A 16,580-nucleotide genomic window follows, 5' to 3' on the forward strand; every position below is an offset into this window, starting at 1 on the left:
TTGGGGGGGTCCAAGCCTGAAGCGGTCCCCGGGCGAATTGGCTCCGCACTTTGACCGGCTTCACCCTTTGCACTCTTCTGCGAAGCGCGCTCGTTCAGCGGCTCTCTCTCCTCTTTCCTCTCTCCTCTCTCACGGGGCGGAGTGGCTCAACTCTTATTTGCTCGTCTTATCCGCAATTATTGTTATTATTGTTGTTGTTGTCGTGAGCCGCAAAGGAGAAGAAAAAAAAAGCCGTACACTTTGTTTTGTATTATAAACCCGCGAGGAATCTCCGGTAAGATAATCAAAAAAAGGGGGGAGCCAGCTCAGAGTCTCAACAACAACAAGCAGTGGGGAGGGCCTCCAACCAACGCTGAGTTCACACGAGGATATACGCAGCGGTATTATTCTAAAACAATTTTATAGAAATTAACTTTTTACAAAAAAATTCAGATTCACGCAACCAATACCGCTCCGAATGGTACCTCTCCCGAAGCTGGGGGGGGGGGGGGACGCCCCCCGAATGTGTAGCCGAATAGCGGATGGTGGCTCCGATGTTGGGGCAATGCTGGGACCGCAGTAGCATGGAGGGGGGCGGGAGGCGAGGATGGAACCTTGCCCAGGGAGCAGGTCTAGCCACGACTGTGCGCACCTCAACGGATCTATCCTCATCCTCGCGACAGTGTCGCCTGCATGCACCACGTGGAGCACATGATGAATGGGACTCGTAAAATCCATTCATGATTATCAAGTGTCAATCCATCCAGCCCCTGGTGATATTATCGTTCCGTCTCCCCCCGTTGGGGGGGGGGGGGGTGCTCGCGGATGCCTTCCATCCCTGAGATCGCCAACTCCGTCGCTATTCTTCACTCTCTCGGCTATCACCCGCTCCGATAGCCGTGAGGTCAAGCCAGAGGTAGCCCGTGCCACATTCATGGCGCTCACATTCATACGATGATGTGCCAAGGCTAAGAAAATACATCGGGGCCATTGGGAATCATCCGTGAAAACTGCTGGACATCTGTGAAAAGAGCTTCATAGCTCATCGGATTCCTCCAGTCTAAAGATTATGATTCTGTTTACCGCTCAAGTTTCCCACTTTTCTTCACAGTTTGCTTGCCGTAATTAACCTGCGTATTGTCCCCCCAACCCCCCCCCCCCCCCCCATGTCTCACAGTGTAAATTCTACTTTTCAATCTTTTATTCATTTCCTGTGCTCGTGGGGCCGTGTTCCTGACCCACACACGTCCGCGCACAATTCGCTTGGTCAACGAAACGTCGTTTACGTACACTTTTATTCGTCATGATGAGACTGAGTCTCAATACTTCTGATCACTAGGCCCGCCATCTGGGACGTTTCTCGTGTGAAGGTTTCGGGTGGAAATCCCCTGCACGCGTGCAAGTTTCAAGTTCATTTTATTTAACCGGCTGAGAATTCCAAAGAGACCAGGATAGTCTCTCTCATTTGCTAGAGTGAGTGAATGAGTGAGTGAGTGAATGAGTGGGTGAGTGAATGAGTGGGTGAGTGAATGAGTGAGTGAATGAGTGGGTGAGTGAATGTGTGAGTGAATGAGTGGGTGGGTGAGTGAATGAGTGAGTGAGTGAATGAGTGGGTGAGTGGGTGAGTGGGTGAGTGAATGAGTGAATGAATGAGTGAGTGTGTGAATGAGTGGTTGAGTGAATGAGTGGGTGAGTGAATGAGTGGGTGAGTGAATGAGTGAGTGTGTGAATGAGTGGGTGAGTGAATGAGTGGGTGAGTGAATGAGTGAATGAATGAGTGAGTGTGTGAATGAGTGGGTGAGTATGTATGCTACGTACATTGCCAGAAAAGTTCAACGTGCATACGTATAAACGAAGGGAGTGGTGGCGCAGTGGTTAGCGTGCTGCGCTACGAATCCGGCAACCCGACTTCGATTCCCGTTCACGCCACCAACAACCAGTGACGATTATCTGAAACTGCCCCACAGGTCGACTCAGCCTCAAATGAGTACCTGGTGCGGTGTGTAAAACGTCGCCACTGGGGAGACAAATGCGGCCGGGAGTAGTACTGGCCACCCACCCCCTCGTGTGCCGTTCAGACTTTTCGTACGTTCTCATCGTTGACGGCACTTGCCCCTACAGTCTGTTAAGGCTATACGGGAAACCAAGTCTTTTACACGATTGGAACCTCATTTGCCAAGAAAAATATGATAATTGTTTTTTAACCCTTCTATCTGGCAACAAAACTGACACCTTTTTTACAAGGAGTCATGTTTGCATAGACCACAATACCTGCAGTAATAATGCAAACAAAAAACATAACTCTGATAATGTATGCACTGTCCTTGAAGTTGATTGGTCCACACCCGAGACAGCTTTCCTTAGAGCCTAGTCTCACATGGGTTAGACCAGATGACGCCAAAAGGCGCCTAGTCTCACATGGGTTGGACCAGATGACGCCAAAAGGCGCCTTTTGGCGTCATCTGGTCCAACCCATGTGAGACTAGGCGCCTTTTGGCGTCATCTGGTCTAACCCATGTGAGACTAGGCGCCTTTTGGCGTCATCTGGTCTAACCCATGTGAGACTAGGCTCTAAGGAAAGCTGTCTCGGGCGTGGACCAATCAACTTCAAGGACAGTGCATACATTATCAGAGTTGTGTTTATTTTGCATTATGACTGCAGGTATTGTGGTCTATGCAAACATGACTCCTTGTAAAAAAGGTGTCAGTTTTGTTGCCAGATAGAAGGGTAAAAAAACAATTATCAAACCAATTCTTGCTGCATAAACGCATGAGTGAGTGAATGAGTGTGTGAATGAATGAGTTCGTGAATGAGTGAAGTTCAAGTGTAATTTGTTGAGCCAGGTGAGAACTCGAGAGACGAAGGTTGAATCGCAAGAGTGACCCGGGTTACCGAAATTATTAAAAAAAGTAAAAAAAAATAAAGTACAGCAATGCAGCAAAACAAAAACAACAGCGTCGCGCGAGAAAATATTTCACAACATAAATCAGTGTGAGAAAACACTGTGTAACAAACATTGCTTTTTGTTCCAGGGTAGTAAGCGTTATTTCCTAATTGCTTATGCCTCAAAAGTACAGAACATAGCTATTGTTCCCCACAAATTTGTTTTTGTGACCAGGACAGTGATATTTTGAAATGTACCTATTTTAAATGAGAAAACGTGGTGTGCATTTGTGCCATTCCTTCACATAAAGTCCCGGTCACAATAGCAAAGTTTGTGCGGAATAATAGCCATTTTCTATACTATTTAGGCATAAACAATAAAAAAATAACACTGCCCAGGGACAAAAATTGTGTTACATAGTGTAATGCATTGCTCGTAGTGTAAGTCTGCTCGGACGGATTTTTTTTTTATTAAACTGATCATTGCACAATGACAAGTAAGTTACATAAACATTAAACAGATATAGAACAATTATTGTACTGTCACCCTAAATGGGCCCAATCTCTTCAGATCTCGGAGGCTAAGCATGATTTATGTTTACCTGTTAACTACCGGTGCGCACAGTAGTGCAGTGATGTGTCTCGCAGCAAGGTGGACCTGGTTTGATCCCTGGCTCAGTGTGCAGTTTTTATGTTTCCCCTCGTTCTCTTTGGGTTTCCTCCGGCTTCTCCAGTTTCTTTCCATAGCGTTAAGCACAACAACAATAACCACCAACATTCTCCACCAAGTGATGGTGAGGTCACCACGGCGCTTGTGCCAGGCTATGTGCACGTTAAGGCCACGTGAAGTGTCGAACGCCCGCTGGCAGGAGGTCATGGGGCAGACCCAGGTGCCATGGGTCGATTGAATTAAATGACTGGCCGATACACCACCTGTGCCCCCTACTGTGCCAACTTACTGTGTTTTATCCACCCATCGCTCCGCTCGTTGTTGTGAGCGTCGCTCCTCTGCCCTCTGTTATTGCTGGAGGGCGACTGCCTCCAACTGCTCAGTAGCGTCCTTCACGAACCTCCTCCACAGAGGCCGATCTTGACACCGCTGGTACCAGTCATCGGCAAGTCCACTCAGCTCCACGTCCTCCTGTACCACGTCACTCCATCTCGTCTCTAGCCCGCGCCGTGCACGTTTAGCCCCCTCGATCCAGCCGAACAAAAGCTGTTTCGGCATGCGGTGGTTGGGCATGCGGGCTACATGACCCAGCCAACGCAGCCTTGCCTGCCAGAGGAACTCACCGATGGGACTTTGTCCAGATTGTTCAAGGACTTGTGAGCCCCTCACACAATCCAGCCTGGTTAAACCCAGGATGGATCGTAGACAGGCCAAACTAAAAGTTTCTAACTGGCGAAGATATTCCATTAGGGGGGTCCACGTTTCGCAAGCGGAAAGAAGGAAGGGCATGACTGTGGCCGAGAAGATGTGAAGCTTCGTGTGGAGCGACAGACCAGGTAGCTTCCACACAGCGTTACGCAACCGTAAACAAAAGATAATGCCGCTTGGCTGATCCGGAGTGAGACCTGTGCTGTCAAACCGTAGCCGGTCATGAGCACACTGCCCATGTATGGGAAACTCTCCACTCTCTCCCCACACACACACACACGGTGTATTCGATGCGGGCTTAGTATCCCAACGTAGCAGCAGCACCCTTCTGGAAACAAAGAGTTTTCGGACTCGGTGAGGTCTTCCTGGGTAAATGAGGGTTACACAAATTATATGTAGATGGATGGCAGACAGGGCTTGCCAGGCGTCGAAGGCATAGAGCTGCGAAGCGTGGCCAGGAAATGTGGCAGTGTTGAGTGTCTCGCGGTGGCAAGAAGATGTTATCTCCCTCGCCTGGTATACAGGAGGTCGTGGGTTCGATCCCGACCGTGACGCCTGCTGTATATTCGGAGTTTGCGCGTTCTCCACGTGGTCGCGTCGTTTTTTCTCCGTGTCCTTCGGTTTTTCCCTCCACATTTGGAATCAGCATGCGTTTAAGAGTATTTGACTTTCGATTTAAAGCTTTCGTGACTCCAGGCATTCATCTTCTTGGTTCTTTCGGTAAAGTCACGTAGAATGGAAATAATAAAATAATAAAAATTAAACATAATAAAATAACTCTCACGACGTTTCGGCCACAACGCACGACGCAAGCAGCCGTCCACAGGTGGAGAACAGGTCTGTCGAGAAGACAGAGTCAGACAGGTCTGTCGAGAAGACAGAGTCAGACTCTGTCTTCTCGACAGATCTGTTCTCCACCTGAGGACGGCTGCTTGCGTTGTGGCCGAAACGTCGTGAAAATTATTTAATGTTTTATTTTTATTATTTTATAATTTCCATTCTACGTGACTTTACCGAAAGAACCAAGAAGAGTATTTGACTGCTTAAATTTTTGTTTTTACTATTTGTATACAGTGCTTGCATACAATGTGCTTTTCGTTTAAATATACCGACCCTATTGGGCGACGGTACAAAAAAAACCCGCCACGAGTTAACGAGATAGTGGGAAATTACTCGAGTCGTGATTAAATAAAGGACGAGGGCACGCCTAATCAGGTGGGAACGTTTGAACACGCGTGGAAATAATCCGAGCTCAGCTCATTGAAGCAACTATGTTTCAAATGAACGCCCGATGCCAGAGTGCTCACTAACAAGCAACGAGTGACGATCATGCGCAGTAAAGAGGATAAAAGCGCAGCCCTGTAACGACTTGCATCACTCCAACTGCTGGCAGAAGGAAGGGGCATCTAGAGCAGCACCTTCAGAGGGTGGCAGCCTTGGCCTACTCTTCCACTATTGCAAGTCGCCTTGAAAGATTTGACCCATGCATGGTGTACCTATGCGCGGGTTGCTCTAAACAATAATCATGAATAGACAAGGCACGGGCTAATTTTTTTGGTTAGTTTTAACCCAGCAAAGCTTTAATATCCTTACTTGCTGCATCTGCAATATCTCAAGGTGATGTATGTGTGCGTGTTTTTTTTGTCTCTCTCTCCCTACTCACGCGCGCGCTCTCTCTCTCACTCTCGTCTCTTACGTTTTATTATTTATTTGTGTTTCTCGGGGCCGGCCAAAAAACGTACATTCCGTGCTGGGGCAAGGTGCCCTTTGCCAACCACCCAACCAGTCGAAGCCCCGAGCCCAAGCTCCCTAGACCGACCCGGAGAGATATACGATAGGACCCCACAGCCAGTGGTACAACTCCCAAGATCTTCATATTTATACAGATAATAAGAATATTTATAGTAATGCCTTGTCGTACGTTTGTACGTATGTTGAAGTTAATTTCGCACCGTACGTAGCCAACCTCTTTACCTACTCGGAGAAGCCAAAATTAGTGCAGAGATTCATTGTTTCAAGTGGGTCCGGCAGCCGTTAAGTTAACGCGGTAACAATGTACGCAAATTGTCGAGACATGAAGAACGAGCAGTACGCATACGAGGAATGAGGTGGCTAGCAGTCGACTCGCGTACAATGAATGGAACACGACCGAGAATCCAGAACAAGCGATGAACTGGCTCCTGGGAAACACAAAGTAAAAAAGGGCCACCACAGAGGCATTTGAAGGGGAGATTTGTGAGCAAATAATAATCATAATGTGATGAGTTATTGATAGAGCGCCCTTTTTCCGTAGGGGCATTTCGGAGCGCTTTAGGCGTGACATTCGACTTGCATCCCATCTCAAAATATTGGAAGGGCACCCCCAGTGGTAGCTGTCCCTGTGCGACACAAGGTGGACCTTGGCACATGGCCGGCAAGTGGGCATCAGCGTGCCAGCAGAGGGGCGGGGGGACGTATGTCCGTATGTATGTTGAACTTCTTTCGCATCGTACGTAAGGCGATGATTGCTGCTGCTCTGTGTAGTCGCAAATGAGCATTGCGTTTCGATTTAAAGCTTTCGTGACTGCAGGGATCCGTCCTCAGGTGGAGAGCAGGTCTGTCTACTCGACAGACCTGCTCTCCACCTGAGGACGGCTGCTTGCGTTGTGGCCGAAACGTCGTGAGAAGCAACTATGTTTTTTTATTATTTTATTATTTCCATTCTACGTGACTTTACCGAAAGAACCAAGAAGATGAGCATTGCGTTGTTTATTCGCACACAAAAACAAGCGATAGACAAAGTGCTAATAAAAAAGGTAAAAAAAAGTTGCGCATGTGAGGTTGGAAACCCCACGATTGCTTATATGAATACCACACAAAAAGAACAATGCCTATTGGGTGGAAGGGGTGGGGCTGGGTGGAGAGGGGCTGTGTGGGGAGGGGCTGGGTGGGGGGTAGGGAGGTGCTGGGTTGGGGGTTGGGAGGGTGGGGCTGGCTGGGGGGTGCGAGGGGTGGGGCTGGGTGGGGAGGGGCTGGTTACCCCGTGGTGCCCTTATAAAACTCAACGTTTAACCTACTCACGCCGGCTTGTGCCCGCCCTCACAGTCGGCCATATTTGCGGAATACACCACGCCGCCGTTGACCCTGGCCATTGACCGAGCAACCCAACGTTCCTACCAGCTCCCTCCGCAGGAATGTTTTAAAAAAAACACTTGTGTTTTTGTGTGCGCATGTGAGAATTAGGCTAGAGTAAAGAAAGATCTTGGGCCCGTTAGCTCCACGTGGAGGGAGGCGCGTTTCAATGCATTGGATAGAGAGATGCGGAAGACACGCACGGGGAAACCCATGGGTATCGAGTTACCTGCCTGCATTGGGATGTTTTGACCAATTGCATCCAATTCCATCCACCGCATCGAGTAGAGTGTGGAGCGGGTGGAACTGCAGGGGTAACACGCAGTGTCGGATTATCCTCGTAGCAAAAGTAGCTACAAATGCTACGGGCCCCGCACTTTCAAGGGCCCCGCGCTAAATGCTTTCAAGCTATCAATTCCGGTTCAGTGATTCTGCACTTGCTTTATTACTATAGTACTATACTGCCTTCAACTTTTATGAACGACTAGGTGTTTAAGGTTAGAGATTTGTCGTATTATCTGGCTGTGTAGCAAATGAAAAAATACAATTACTTTACTGTGCAAGTAAAAAAAATGTGTGTTTTAATATTTACGTGTTTTATTTATTTATTTAGTGCCCCTTTATAACATATGCTTGAGGCCCCCTCACTAGCTTAATCCGGCACTGGGTAAAACTTGACGCTTCCGCGCAGATTTTCTTCCAACAATCCATTGCTGTGCTGGCGTCTCCTGGCCACCTCGCAGCACATGCCGACAACACCTGTCTCTCACAGGCAGTCTACCATCCAACAGATGTGAATCGCTGCTTCGTGCGAATTACGCTGCATTCTATTGCTCGATAATCGTCGAGAAAATCAGTGCTGTGACGTCTGACCTCTGCTCCTCCGAATATATGCCCTGTCTCCTCCCCCACCCCACCACCTACCCCGGACATCCACCAGCCTGCCACCATGTGTGTGTACTGTATGCTGAACTTCTTTCGCACCGTACGTGATAATCAGACAACCATCTCCGACAGATACAAGTCAACGTCAATCATCGATCCTCTGCTGCCTACGAAACCCGTTCTCTCGCTGCCTACCCACGTACATCACCGTGACTTCCTCTAAGCCCTCCATAGCGTTCCCTTAGCTCTCAAGGCCGCTGTTGTCACTCCTGGAGAAAAATAAGTAATATTTAAAAATACTTTTTTAAAAACACGCTTTAATGAAATGTACCGTACCACGTAATGGCAGAACTCCACGACTCCAGGATGTGGCCGCAAAGCTTGCCACAACGTAAGGGGCCGTGGTGATTTACAGCCAAAGTCAGTTGAGCGTGGACAATTTGACCCAAGCCGAAACATAACATATAAAAAATAATGTTTTGATAGAATATAGTATTGTCAGTATGACATAAGTATACCAAGTTTGCAGTCGATACCACATTGGGAAGTGGGTTAAAATTGAGTGACAAGATTTGAGGATACGACAACAACAACAACAGACAGAGTGAAATAAATAAAAAGCGTGTAATAAAAAGAAAACACTCCCCACAAACACACACACACACACTGGACCCAGACATCTTTGAGGATCTCCGTCACATCTCAAAACCTCTCTTCCCTTTTGCAACCTCCGCCAAACATCTCCATGGCCCGGCGGTAGCGCGTTCGCAGTTTATTATTGCATAGATTCACGGTTCCATTCCGAGCGGCCGTCCTAGTTAATACTGCGGTGGGTAATTATAATTCGGCAATAAAAACACTGTTCCGTTTGCTTCGCTCACAGTGGACGTTGAAGATGCTTCTGATGCCATTCGCAAGGGTTTAGGCCATTGCGTTCCCACGTCAGGGTCCACATTTGCCAACATTCGACGATAACTCGTGTAGCAATCAACGCCCCCTACTGGCAGAATAATGCCCCGGGTCGCTCTTGCAAATGAGACTTTACCCGGACCTCTTCAGCTATCACCTGGTTAATTAAAATCGACATGAAAAACTAAACTACAATCTGGTTTACGCCGAGGCTTTCATAGGCGCTGCTAATTGTTAACGGCACTTGCCTCCAGCCTGTTAAGGCTACACGGGAGAGCTTTGTCTTTGTTTACTCTGTGTGTGTGTATATACGTGTATACGTGTGTCTAAGTGTGTTTGTGTACGTGGCTGGGTGGATGTGTGTGTGTGTGTATATATAGTGACCCGAGTTCGATTCCCGCTCACGGTGGACATCCCCTAGGTCGACTCAACCTCAAATGAGCGCCTGGTGCTCTGTGAAAACATTACCACTGGGGAGACAAAGGCGGCCGGGCGTGGTGCTGGTCACCCACCCCCTCGTGTGCCGTTCCGGCCTGCATAGGTGTTCACTAACAGCACTTGCTCCAAAAGTCTGTTCAGACTGTACAGGGGATCTTTGTCTTCTTTCTCAAAGTAGTGATCTTAATTGGTACTAGCTAACTTGACCCGGAAATCTGCGTGGGCTATACGCGGGTGGGGGGGGGGACCTTTATCTTTGTGTGGGGCGCGCACAGTGTTTAAGGTACGAGTACAGTCTAACTTTGACGTGGCCTTGTACGTCCCAATTATATTCTAGCAAAAAAAAAACAAATCCTGGCCACCCCCTTGTGTCCGGAAAACCTCCCCACCGCACCCCACCCCTCCCCTCCACCCAACACCCCTCCCCTCCCCGCCCCTTCCCTCCCCTCCCCGCCCCTCCACACCACCTCCCCTCCCCACCTCCCCCAACACAGTGAGCTCATACACAGCCCCTTTGAGATGTACCATTCAGGACACACGCGCGTGTGTGTGTGTGTACTATATGAAATGTGCGTATGCGCGCTATGTGTATGTAGGCTTTGTTTGTGTTTGCGGTGGTGTGCTGGCTATGTGCGCATGCTATGGTGGTGTGCGGAGGCTATATTTGTGTGTGTGTATGTAGGCTATGCGTATGCAGGCTGTGTGATGTGCAAGATGTGTCTATGCAGACTATTTGTGGATGCTGTGTGTGCAGGCTATGTGTGTGCATGCTATGTGAAAGCTGTGTGTCTATTCACAATACAGTAATTGTGGATGATGTGCGTGCAGGATATGTGTGTGTGTGTGCAGGCTATATGCGTATTGCTACGTGTGTAACCTCTTATACTTGGATGACACAAATTAATTAATTATAACTATTGACCAAACATCCCAACGTATCAGCCCCCCCCCCCCCTCTGACGCATAGACTTGAGACTACGTGAAGCCCTTCCCGGACAAATAGAAGAGCAACTGAAAGCAGGATTTTTGTGATCTCCTTTCGTCTTAATAGAGGCGGTGGTGACTCGAGTGATGTGAAATCCCAGTGGACTCAGTGGGTTGGCAGCCTGGGCATCGGGAGTCGCGTGCGGCTCTTTAAGCCACCGTCTCGTTACGTCGCATACACTGGTCAACACACTTATTCTGGCATAAGGTATTCCAACGGTTTTCTAACACTGGTCAACACACTTTTTCTGGCATAAGGTATTCCAACGGTTTTCTAACACTGGTCAACACACTTTTTCTGGCATAAGCTATTCCAACGGTTTTAATGTAATTTTGGGGTGCCGATTCCAAACCTGGCATCAGTTTTTGTCTATCACATCAGGTTTTTGAGATATCAAATATTGCATTTTCAATAAAAACTGCGGAAGAAAAATATTAAATAAATGTGGATATCTACATAAAATTATATTATAAACACACTATCCTAAAAATACAGCACCATATTTTAACACTAAAGCAGTCACTGACTCGCAACAACTTGCAATCATAAGTGACAGAGTTAATTTCGGGTAAAATCAATGAAAATGGGGTATGCCGATAGCATAAAAATGATGTGATAGAGCAAATCTGAGATCAGATTTGGAATCAGCACCCTGAAATTAGTCTAAAACAGCTGCAAAAGTCCAGGCCAGAAAAAAATGTTTTTGTTTTTGTTGACCAGTGTTATTCAGGGACACCATCACCGTCTCCAAATTATTTTTACCGATTTCGAAAAAATTGGCTCTTCTCCTTCTCACTTTGATTGCTGGACCCTGGGCTAAACAAACCTCTCTGACGCTTCGCACAAATATGGCCAAGTCTAAGCCCATTGCGCGCCGAGTATCGATCAGTACCCCACCCTTCGTAAGTCCACGATGCCACCACGAAACAACTCGCTTCATGTTGTTGTTGTTGTCTTCTCTTTTCTATTCGGTTGTACGCAATGTTTTTTTGTCGTTGTTGAAGTCACCCCTGCAGCCACTATTGGCCGCTTTATTCATATCGGTGTCAATGATTTGTTTTAATTCAATCGAATTAAGAAAGGTTATCGAACCCGCCATAGTTACGCTCGGGGTTTAATATCTAAATCGCTCGATATTAGGGGCCATCCATAAATGACGTCACGCACCTGGGGGGGGATGTCAGACATTTGTGACGATGTATGACGAGGGGGGGGGGTGAGATATGTGAGGTCACGTAAAAATGCGCAACTTTAAATAAATATAGGCAACACGTTCTACTTAATTAAATATACTTTTTAATAAATGGTTTCTCCTACAACATCAGAGTGCAGCGCCACATTAAATACGCACTACAATGACAATAGCTTTAAGCGATTTGAAGCATATTTGATTTGGGGGGGGGGGGCAGAGCTCTGTGACGTCATATTTGAGGGGGGGATCGGACTTTTTGTCACGCCGTGTGACGAAGACGGGGGGGGGGGCGGTCAAAAATCGTCCAAAATCGCGTGACGTCATCTATGGACGGCCCCTTACCCTGAACGCTGCTATTGGCCGGCTTGTAGTTAGCGGCGTTATTGGCGTAAGGCACTACCACTAGAGTTCAAGGTACCGCCCATCCATAACAATCAAACGTTATCGGCGTGGCAGAGATGAACGTGGCTGGGCGCCGAAATAATTCCCCGGCCACAGCCTCGCAAACCATTCCGGCTGAAGTGAGGATGGCTGGTGGTTGCGCTTATGATCGGAGAGAGGGAGCGTGGCTCAGGGTTACCGGATGAGTTCCGTGCCAAAACGAATTGTGGCTGGAGCTGGCGGCGGCGGCGGCGGTGGTGGCGGTGGGGGTGGAGTTGTAGTGCATTGTGTGATGGAGGTGAATTTTATTTTAGCGGAGGGTGGGGGGGGCCGGAGCAGAATGTGTAGGCAGGAACCTGTGTGCTGTTTGTCCTCTTTCTCTTTAGGAATGTTCCACTGGCGCGCACTGCGTGGATTGAGAGTGGAGAAAGAGGAGGAGGAGGAGGTGGTGGTGGAGGAGGAGGAGGCACTGTTGCTGGTGGAGGGTTATACGCGACCTTGACGGAGAATTCTCAGTTGTGCAACTTTAATCAGAATCGGCCAAGGCTTTCTGCAGGTAAACACTTGGGGCAAGAGGGGGGACCCCCTCGCCCCCCACACCCTCACGCGCGCGCGCACCACCAGACACAAAAGACGGTTGCGTGATATTTTTATTTTATTCAACACGTGGTGGATGGAACAAAAACCCCTTGTCTGTGTTTTTTTGTTTTATGCTCACCCACAATCTGTATGCAATCGGAGCTTTTATACTGCACAACGAAATGTCCACCGGCACGGAACGAAACGTAGCAAATTCGAGTGTTGAAAAACTCGGAATTTCTGTGCCAAACGTTTTCGTGCGGTACTGCGCCTGACCGCGGTGCACGAGCATAAATAACACAACTCGATAACGAGGCGACGTTTCGGGCAATGGCCCTTCTGCATAGCGTGTACCAGTCCAGGAAGAAGAAAACAAGCTACACGCCATTGGTTGGATTCTTCCCCCGAAACGTTGCTTTTGTGACCAGGACTTTACGTAAAGGAATGACACATGCACACCACGTTTTCTCATTGATAATAGGTACATTTCAAAATATCAATGTCCTGGTCACAAAAGCAAAGTTTGTGGGGAATAATAGACAGTTTCTGTACTTTTGAGGCATCAGCAATTAGGAAATATCACTTACTACCCAGGAACAATTTGTTTTGTAAAAATTACATTTGTATATTGCGTATCATCAATGATCTCAAAGCGCTGCACAGGACACAGCAGCAGCAGCAGCAGCAGACACTCAGCATAAACATAATATTATGAATACATTTTAAGAATCATGTACTAAATGAACTAAACGTTGAATAAGCGTAAGCGTACATAAGTAGGTTTTGAGGCTGATTTGAAAAATGTCCACAGACTCAGAGATCCATGATGTCTCGTGGATGAGTGTCCCATTGCCTAGCGGGGGATACACGGGAAAAAAATCTCGGTCACCCATTGACCGAAACCTCGACCTGGGAATATAGAGAGAATATCTGCATCATGCCCAGATCTTAGGAACCTTGATGGGACATCTGGGTACAGCATGTCAATGATATAAGCTGGGGCAAGATGGTACACTGCTTTGTAAGTTAACAAAAGGATTTTTAAACTCTATTCTACGTGAAACTGGAAGCCAGTCAGTGCACGTGTTCTGGTTAACACCCTAGGAGGGACGCCCCGGTGTGTAAGCAGTACGACTCTTTTTGACGACTCTCCTGCTTCCACATTGCGTTTTATTTGTCATTTTAAGACGTTGTTTTCCTTTCTGAGATTAACGATGACGGTTGCATACGTGTGGGAGGAAACGGGAGCACCTGTAGAGACATCCACGCGTGCTAGGGGGGTGGGGAGGGGAACTCCATCGTGATCACTCGCTTCTCCAGCGTTCGTATCGCAGATGGGAATTCTGCTGCTGCTACTGTGAATGCGCTGTGTTTTTGTTTTACACGTGGCCATGGAAATATGGGAATTGTGAAAGCTTCTGCTCCGCTTCGGGCGTTTCGTAAGCACGGATTTGAAGTACCAAAGACCTTTATTGACACCGGGTTACGAGTTTTAGGGGATGCGTCTTACTTTGGAGAATGCGGTACTTGTGGAAAGGTAATTGCTCCAAAGTGCCATCTGACTGCATGAAAATCAACAGAGGCTCGCAGCTCTGATTATTTCACTGCTGGATCAAGGCCTCCCCATTCCGTGTCGATCATGGGGGGCTGTTTGACCATACTTCACCACGCCGGTCAGTGCAGGTTGGTGAAGGGATGCGGCACGTGACCGGTGCAGACACCACAAAAATACGTTAAATGTTGAAACATTAACTAAATGCAGCGGAAAAGAATGAATATTACGGTCTAATAAAAATCTATTTCGAAGGTTTTCATCGCAGCCTAATCAATCATTCTTCTTCAAACTCAGGTTTGGTCGGGATAGAATTTAAAATGTAGAATCTGATAACGATGTCTGTGCGTGGTGTATCATTGTGCAGTTCCCTGAGGTGTGTTCTCATTTACAAAACCCTACAAATGCCATTTGCATCGCAACATTTTAAAATAAGAATATTAATTTATCCTCGGGAAATCCGATGAGCTTTGAAGCTCTTTTCTTCACAGATGTCCAGTAGGGGCGGGTCACCAAAGTAGGGGCGTGCCATGGTACATTACTGATTTCGATGCACTCGTGCCAGAGATGAGTTCCCGAACATTTTTCTCATTTAATCGGAAAATAGAAAACGTAAAAATCCGAAAACTGGGCAAAACTTACGACTTTTCTGACGATCCGATCAATGGACCGTTCGGAAATCCATCGCAAAGGCGTCACAGTTGACGAGGACACACACGTGACACCACGTCTTGTGCAGCGAGTTGATGGCCTGAATCTGGTCACCAATGACTGTACAACAACAACAAAAACACCCATAATATTTCACTTTTCATATGTTACTTAAGTTTTGTTTATTACGGGGTTTTTGTGGCAGCTGGTCAGGATTGGGTAAAACCTATCCCACTTTTCACCCAGGCAACTGGACAGCAGCACGGACTAACACGTGCCATTAACCTGACATGAAACACTTAACAATAACATACTTAAGAATCAAAGAAACAAATATACTCATTTTTTTACTTTAAAAGTTTCGTACTTAAAATCTCATCAACCATCCGGGACTCTGTTCCAGTGCCCATCCCTTTCTGAGAATTACAAATTACAAATACTTCGTTGTGATTGAAGTGCTGTGAACAATCTCAATAAGCCGGGGCCTGTGACTCGGTGCGCGCCGGCCTCGCGTGATCGATGAGAAGCAATTGAAGTGACCTCACAAAGCACTTCTCTGACGTCATCTTCGAAAGGTCGTTCTCGAACGCGGGGGGGGGATTGCTGCCTTCCTTGCTGCGAGAGTTCCAAACGGAAATGTCTTAATCTCCTTACTTGCTGCCAAAGCCATCGACCTGAAACGTAAATAATTACGAACAACTTCTTTTGTTTCGCGTTTCATATCGTCAGCCATGGTCAATCCACTGCTGGATGAAGTTCCCCCCCCCCCCCCCAAAAAAAAAAAATCCGCCGCAGCCTCCCCGACTCATTGTAGCGATCCAATCTCGATGCTCCATCTCTACGGTGAAAGTACCTTCTCTCAGACGCGTTTCGCATAAACAACGCTGCAGCATAAATGTGTTCCGCTACGCAACTGTGCAGCACGTATGAAGCTTTCCGCACGCAGTGTGAGGGCAACGAATTCCCAGACTCAAAGGCAGCCCATTGTCCTAGCGCTGCCTTCAATCAAGGCCCCCCGAGCCATCACTGCAGCCTCCTCATCAGCGTCACTTGCCCATGTCGCGCTCCCACGCCACCGTTATCACGGCCAGGATAAGGAGCGAGACACTTCACTGTGACACAAGGCAGGCCACACACACACCCGCCCGCCCGCCCGCCACACCGCCGGCCCCACCGTTTGCCCCCACCCCTCCAGCCTCAACACCCCCCTGTCCGCCCCTCCCCCAATCCCCCCCCCCCCTTCCCCCCCCCCCCCCCAACTTGCCAACCTACTTTTCCTCGTGGCAGAGATTTGGGATTGAGCAGTCTCCGGGCGATTGTTTATGTTTTTGTCGGGAGTCAGGACTGAGTGGCTTGAAAGTGACTTCTGTGGGTGAGTGCATGGATGGATGTGTAGTCGTCTGTGTGGGTGGGTGGGTGGGTTTGTGGATGGTGGTGTTGGTTGGGTCAACGGCGTGCTGGGAGAGTGGCTTTGTGTGTAGACATAATGTACAATCTGTAGGTATCAGTGGCAGATACAAGGGGCGACTACAAACAACGAGAGATAAGAGTGAGACATTTCAGGGCTGCATCCTTCCCCTTTGCATTTAGGCAGATGCGGCACACAAATCTGAACCGACGAGATAGAAAAAAACACAATGATGCAAGTGAGAGAAA

At 47.9% G+C, this 16,580-nt stretch overlaps 1 protein-coding gene across 1 annotated transcript in view; it reads left to right on the forward strand.

The window, feature by feature from the left end:
• Positions 1 to 5,569: 5,569 nt before the first annotated feature.
• The window catches only part of LOC144724984 (transcription factor GATA-4-like), an 88,897-nt gene continuing 77,886 nt past the window's right edge, over positions 5,570 to 16,580 (forward strand). The window contains exons 1-2 of the mRNA XM_078604364.1: positions 5,570 to 5,858; positions 12,529 to 12,698. The gene's annotated coding sequence lies outside the window, so the exon portion shown is untranslated. The remainder of the gene's footprint in view (positions 5,859 to 12,528; positions 12,699 to 16,580) is intronic.

The sequence above is a fragment of the Lampetra planeri genome, chromosome 22, assembly GCF_965212315.1.
Source record: "Lampetra planeri chromosome 22, kcLamPlan1.2.h2, whole genome shotgun sequence".
Lineage (NCBI taxonomy): Eukaryota > Metazoa > Chordata > Hyperoartia > Petromyzontiformes > Petromyzontidae > Lampetra > Lampetra planeri.